Below are 7,524 nucleotides of genomic sequence, written 5' to 3'. Positions count from 1 at the left end.
TGGATAAATTAAAGTTGCATCGAGCATTTTAATAATTTCTTTCTTAACAACATCTTGCATATTAGGATTTAGTCTTCGTTGGCGTTGCACATATGTTTTATGACCTTCTTCCATAAGAATTTTATGTGTGCAATACGAAGGACTTATTCCTTTAATGTCATGAATCTTCCATGCAATAGCTGGTTTATGAGCTTTTAGCACAAAAATGAGTTGAGATTTTTCATTTTCCGTAAGAGAAGACGATATTAGTACAGGTAATTCAGATTCATCATGTAAATAAGCGTATTTCAAATAGTTTGGAAGTGGCTTTAACTCTAATATCGGTGGTACTTCTATCGATGATTTATATCGATATCCGTCTTCCTCTTTTAGCATTTGAAGTTCTTCTATTGTTGGTTCGTAATCATTAGCCATGAGTGTGGCTAATATTTCAGCTTCATCAATTGGTTCAATTCCTTCTCCTAAAGAACATTCTCCTGTTCCTTGTAATTCTGGAAATTCTTGTAACAATTCTGCATGTGAATCTATAGTTTGAATATAATAACATGTATCATCTGCAGATTGCGGTTATTGCATGGCTCTATCCACAGAAAAGGTAACACTCTCATCCTCTATACTTAGGGTCAGTTTCTTACCAAACACGTCTATTATTGCTTTAGCCGTGTTTAAGAATGGTCTTCCTAATATGAGAGGAACTCGAAAATCTTCTTCCATGTCCAGAATAACAAAGTCTACTAAAAATACTAAACTACCAACTTTAACTAGCATGTTTTTTATTATTCCTCTAGGATATTTTACTAATCGGTCTGCTAGTTGTATGCTTATTCGTGTTGGTTTCAATTCTCCAAGGTCTAGTTTAGCGTATAGTGAATATGGCATTAGATTTATACTAGCACCTAAGTCTGCCAATGCTTCTATTGAATTAAGACTACCCAGAAAACATGGAATTGTGAAACTTCCCCGATCAGAGAGTTTTTCTGGTAGCTTATTCAACAGCACTGCAGAACAATTAGCATTCATTGTAACAGCCGAGAGTTCTTCCATTTTCTTTCTATTTGTGATTAGATCTTTCAGGAATTTTTTTTTTTTTGAAAGGCAAGTATCTTTCTGGAATTTAGCATATCTTGGCATTCTTGAAATTACATCAGTGAAAGGAAGGTTGGCATTTATTTGTTTAAACATATCCAAGAATTTAGATAGCTCGGCTTCAAGTCTTTCTTTTCTCATTTTACTCGGGTAAGGAAGTGGTGGTTGGTATGGTTTAACATAATGTTTAGCCTTAACTATGTTATCTTTATTAACCTTTTCAACTACCGGTTCTTTTTCCTTATCTTGCTCAGGCTGTGGTGCTTGTGGAGTAGGAATAGAGTCATCAGAAATTACAGGTATTTCAGGTGGTTTAAGTGTAATACCACTTCTCGTGGTAATGGCTTTAGCTGTTTCATTCCGAGGGTTAGCATTTGTATCGATGGGTAGACTCCCCGGTTTTCTTTCACCTATCAACCTTGCTAGGTTACTTACTTCTTGTTCCAGATTTTGAATAGAAGCTTGTTGATTTCTAAATGCTTGAGCGTTTTGTTCATTGGTTTGTTTCTGAGATATGAAAAACTGCGTTTGAGATTCAACTAGCTTCGACATCATATCTTCTAAATTTGGCTTTTTATCGTCGGTTTGTGGTGGTTTATTTAGAAAAATAGGTCTTTGCTGATTATAAGTATTATTAGATACTTGTTAATTGCTAGAACCTTGTTGGTTGTTGTATGAAACATTTTGGTTATAATTCTGATTTTGATTGTAGTTTGGTCTTGGCGGTTGATAATTATTTTGATAATTATTTCCAGGCCTTTGGTTCATGTATGAAACATTCTCTCTTTGATCCATTGTTTGTTCAATACTGAGACAATCTTTTGTCAAATGTGGTCCTCCACACTGCTCACAACTAATTCGTATTGCGTGAATATCTTTAGTCATCTTTTCCATTTGTCTCTCGAAAGCATCTAAATTTGCGGAAATGGAATCAAAGTCATGGCTAGAATCGGCTCTAGGCGCTTTAGATGATCTAACGATGTCTTTTTCTTGATGTCACTCATGTGAGTGGGAGGCTGTGTTATAAATAATTTTGTAAGCTTCAGTTACGGTTTTCTTCATAATGAAACCACCAGCTGCTATGTCGATGTCTTTTCGTGTAGTAATGTCGCATCCTTGGTAGAATATTTATACTATTTGATAAGTGTCTAAACCATGTTGAGGACATCCTCTCAACAACTTTCCAAATCTTGTCCACGCTTCATATAAAGTTTCATTTGGTTTTTGTGTGAACGTAACAATTTCTCCTTGAAGTCTCACGGCTTTAGATGCCGGAAAGAATCTTTTAAGAAATTTTTCAACTAAAACATCCCATGTATCAATCGCCCCTTCAGGTAATGATTCTAACCAATCATTGACTTCTCCCTTTAAAGTTCAGGGAAATAACATGAGATAGATCTGTTCATCCTCAACTTCTCTGATTTTGAATAGAGTAAAAATCCTATTAAAGGTTCAAAGATGTTCGTTTGGATCTTCCTTCGGCGTACCACTAAATTGGCATTGATTAGTTACCATGTGTAGGATTTTTCCTCTGATTTCATAATCTGGCGCATTAATGTCTGGTTGAGTAATGGCATGACCTTGGCCCGTGCGTGTAGCTCTCATTCGATCTTCCAAACTTAGAGGTTCCTAATTTTCCATGATTGAATTTGTTGAATCTGAATCACTAGAGGATTCTGATTTAATGGCTTCTTCCTCGACAATCTCCGGATGAGTAATTTGTGATTCAGGAGGAATGATTAGCGGTTCAGGATCTCTGAATTGTCCTTGAATATCCTCCGGGTTCTCAATTGTGAGGTCGGGTTTAAAAAATGGATTATCGAAAATTTGAATTGGAGTACTGGGTCGACTAGATGATGATTCTAAAGAAAAATCAACGGTGACAATATTGGCTAGATGTCTTGATCGAGTTAGAGGTGGTGAACGTATGAAAGGTGTTGAACGTTTTGCTCAGTGCATTCACTGAATATCCTATTAGTTATAAAGATAAAAATTATATAAGTTATCAAATTAATAGACTTTTCTGATTTTGCCCACGTTTCGAATAGCCAATAGATGCAGCAGGTAGCCAGGACCCTTTAAATCGGAAGCCAACAACTCTCCACTAACAAATCCAACTATTACTACGAATCAGAAAATTTTGGATGTCTATCAATTTAACCGCTTAAAATAATTTTTTTTCGAAATTTTGAAGAAGATATAGAAAATTCTATGTCCTAAAAACTAAAGCGTAGAAATGAGAAAGAAGAAGAGTGCGTCGAAAAACGTCGAAAAATAAAAGGTCGAAAAATAAGCGTCGAAAAACAAACTAAATCTTGCGTCTAAAGGTATTAAAGCTTAAAGGAATTCTATATCCAAAATGGCAATAACTTAAATAGGCACTAAAATCTATTAAATATTAAAGCGATAAGTGACGTCGTAAAATTCTAAAGCGCCTAAATCTTAATCTAAAGAAAAATCACTTAAGGGATTTTACGGCAAAGCCTAAAAATCTAGAAATATAAAGTAACTACGGTAAAAACTAATTTTAAAACTAATTACGAAAGATAAATATAAATTACGAATTATATGATTAAAATATACAATTTATAAAAAGAAAAAAGAAATGATAAAATTACTTATTTTATATAAAAATATTATTTTTATATTATTATATAAAAGTATTAATTTGTATATTAATAAAACTATATAAAACTTAAAAATACAAAATTAAAAACTAAACCTAAACTAAATATTAAAAAACTAAACCCTAATTACTAATTAATTAATAATAATTATATTAAAATCGTAACCCTAATCGACAGTCTAAGGTAACTGACCTGTCACCTCAGCTCATGCGATCGCATGAGTTGAGAGTTAATTTTCCATGCGGTCGCATGGATCCGGAAACCGGGCCAGATAGTTGGGCTGCTACAGTTGGTGGCCCGAATACTTTTCTAATTTTTTTTTTTTGATTTTTAATTTGTAGAAATAATTTAAATAAAACTTATAAATTAAAAAAAAATTTACTTATTAGTTTTTATAACTTTTAACAATAAAAATATAAACTTTTTTTTTAATTTAACTAAACTTTAAAAATATAGATATATATTTTTTTTCTTTTTCTTGTTTTTATATTTTTGTTTTTAATATTTAAAACTTATGTAAATATATTTTTACAAAAATAGCTTAAAAACTAAAAAAAAAAATTATAGCGTTCTATGGCGTCCCTGGCGGCGGTGCCAAAAATACTTGATGTGTGCGAGGTGTAGTACGTAATACTATTAATTTTATTATAAAATACTATTAAATACGATACAATTTTTCACAAGTTATTTATTTATTTATTGAATGGATATACCTAAACCTTGCTACAACACTTATATGCAGTGTACCTAATCATAGAGTAGTGTAGTTTTTAGTAAGTCCGGTTCGTTCCACAGGGATACAGCTGAGTTTAACGCTATATATATTTTAAACTATATTTATATATAAATATATCTATATAAGTAGTATTATTATTATTAAAAGGGGGAGTTTTTACCATTTAGTGACCGGTTTGTCGATTTTAAGATTTAAATCACAGTTAAAACCTAATGTAAAATATTAAATATAAATATAACTTAATTTAAAGCGTAAAGTAAATGACGATAAATAAAAGTGCGATAAATAAAAGTACGATAATTAAAAGTGCAATAATTTGAAGTACGAAAAATAAAATGACGATAAATAAAAGTGCGATGAGATATAAAATAAAGGAATTATGCTTATTTAAACTTCCGTAATTATGATGTTCGATGTGTTGATTTTAATTTATTACCATGGGTTAATTGTCCTTTGTCCTCGATTATTCGATATGTCCATCTGGTTTTTGTCCATAACAGTCCATCGGTCATAAATATAAAGTGTGAGTGTCCTCGTCAAATTACCCTTATACCCGAAGTCAAATATTCCAACTAATTGGGGACTTAAACTGTAATAAGGTTTTAATACATTGTTAATGATTACACCAGGTTATCGACTGTGTGCAATCCAAGGTGTTAATACTTTATTAACAATTACACCAAGTGTCCTTGTATGTAATCCACCCCCTGTTTTAATGAGTCCATTGACTATTAATCTATTTCTGTGTCCGGTTAAATGAACGATTATTAGTATTTATAAATATCCCGCCCATCGTGTCCGATCGAGTGTATGTGGTTATTTATAATTACCTCAAATTGTAAATCTCTATATTAAATTAACGAACTATCATTCAGTTAAACAAATATAAAGCCCATTAATAGCCCATAGTCCAATTTCCACAAGTGTCGGTCTTTTGTCCAAACCCCAATTATGGTCCAAAGCCCAATAACCCCATCTTAATATTTAGTCCAACATCATGATTACTTCGGCTTAAATAAACATAATAATAACTTAGCTACGAGACATTAATTTAAAAAGGTTGCACATAACTTACAATGAGTATTAATCGCGTAGTGTTACACGGACAGAATTTCGACTTACAAACTTAAAACATTCGCCACTATAACCTTATTATTATTAAATTAATATTAAAATTATAATTATAAAATATAAATATAAATATATATTGAGAGAGTGAGAGATCAGTGAATGAAGGTGTGTTTAATTCGTCGCCCAAACTTGCAATTTATAGGACCTGACCAAGTTTTGAGGCCATGCGATCGCATGGGATATGTGCCTTCTGGCCATGCGATCGCATGGAGGCCTAGGACAGCTCACTTCATCTTGTTTTCTAGCTTGACGACGTTTTTATTTAATAATATAAATATAATATATATATAATTTATAGAATTATTTATATATTATATTATATTCGCGTGCATAGTTGACTTGTAATTTTAGGTCCGTTGCGTCGCGCGTTTCTTCTCGGTTTATGTCCCGGTTTCGGATTTTTGAACGTCCTTTCGGACGTTTTAATATCTTGTACTTTGCGTTTTGCGGCTTGTACTCTTGTAATTTTTAGACGTTTCTCACCAATAATTTGAACCACTTGGATTGTACTTTGTACTTTTTAGCTTTTTGGTCGTTTGCGTCTTTAAATCGTCGAATCTGTCTTTTGTCTTCACCTTTTTTAATTTAAACGAATATCACTTGTAAATAGAACAATTGCAACTAAAAGCTTGTCTTTCTTGAAGGATAATGCTATGAAATATATGTTTGTTTTTAGCATTATCACATATTAACGAATGCCTTAAAGTATGAATTGGGGGAGAAAGAATAGACGGTATGAGCTGTGGAAATAATGAAATGAAGAAGGTGGTTTTATAGTGAGATATCAGACAGAGCAATCGAGACAGATCATCGCATTTAACCGAAGAGGATCCTAATTTCCTTAATTACCGAAGAATCAAATCTTATGACAAAGATTTTCTCCAAATCCCTTGAACTCTGGAAATCAATCCTAACTACGTCAAAAGATATGACGAATCTACACTTACTCATTTCACTCTTTTGAAAACTTCACTCGTACGTTTCACATAAACAATTTGTTTTATCCATATTACTCAATAATGATAAAATTCTATTTATCAACTCATATTCGTCATGAAAACATTCTTATTGTTATCCATGACAACCTCGATCAAATTTAGGGGACGAAATTTCTTTAACGGGTAGGTACTGTGACGACCCAAAAATTTCCGACCAAATTTAAACTTTATCTTTTGATATTATTCCGACACGATAAGCAAAGTTTATAATGTTGAGTCTCAAACTCTTGAACTATTTATATGGAATCATTTAACCTGTGACTATTCCCGACGATTCACGAACCATTGTGTGTAAGTATGTAAATTAATATATATTAAAGATTCAATAAATTATATAATTGATAGTTAGGATATAATAAATGGTAATATATTATATATAATTATAAGTTAAAATTATAATTGCTATATTAATATTATTATCATTACTTTCATTAATATTATTATTAATATTAATATTAATATTTGTAACATTAATATTATTATATAAAATATATATATACATGTGAAATTTGATAAGTATAAGTTGTTATATTATTATATTGTTATCAATAAAATTATTACAATTATAATTAATAATATTATTAGTACCATTAATAATATTAATATTTTTTTAAGGTCAGTGTTAGATATATTATTATTATCAATAGATAATATATAGATATGAACATTGTTATATATATATATAAATTGATATATTATTAGTATTATTGTTATTATTAATAATATTAGTATTATTATAATTAGTATTATTGTTATTATTAATATTATTGTTATTTCCAATATTAACATCTATATTAGTATTATTAATATGAAAATGGATATATAGAAATAAATTGTTGTATTATTACTAATATTATTATAATTAGTATTGGTATCACTAATAATATTATTATTATTATCATTTTATAATTACTCTTAGTCTTATTATTATTAATAGTATAATTTT

General features: G+C 30.4%; 1 non-coding gene across 1 annotated transcript; it reads left to right on the top strand.

Moving 5' to 3' along the window:
- Positions 1-2,236: 2,236 nt before the first annotated feature.
- LOC139903231 (small nucleolar RNA R71) lies at positions 2,237-2,343 on the top strand. Its single transcript, XR_011778067.1, has one exon. It is a non-coding gene; the product is annotated as a small nucleolar RNA R71 (small nucleolar RNA).
- The last annotated feature ends 5,181 nt before the right edge of the window (positions 2,344-7,524 follow it).

The sequence above is a fragment of the Rutidosis leptorrhynchoides genome, chromosome 3 (assembly GCF_046630445.1).
Source record: "Rutidosis leptorrhynchoides isolate AG116_Rl617_1_P2 chromosome 3, CSIRO_AGI_Rlap_v1, whole genome shotgun sequence".
NCBI classification, from domain to species: domain Eukaryota; kingdom Viridiplantae; phylum Streptophyta; class Magnoliopsida; order Asterales; family Asteraceae; genus Rutidosis; species Rutidosis leptorrhynchoides.
This window is presented reverse-complemented; position numbering and strand designations above follow the sequence as displayed.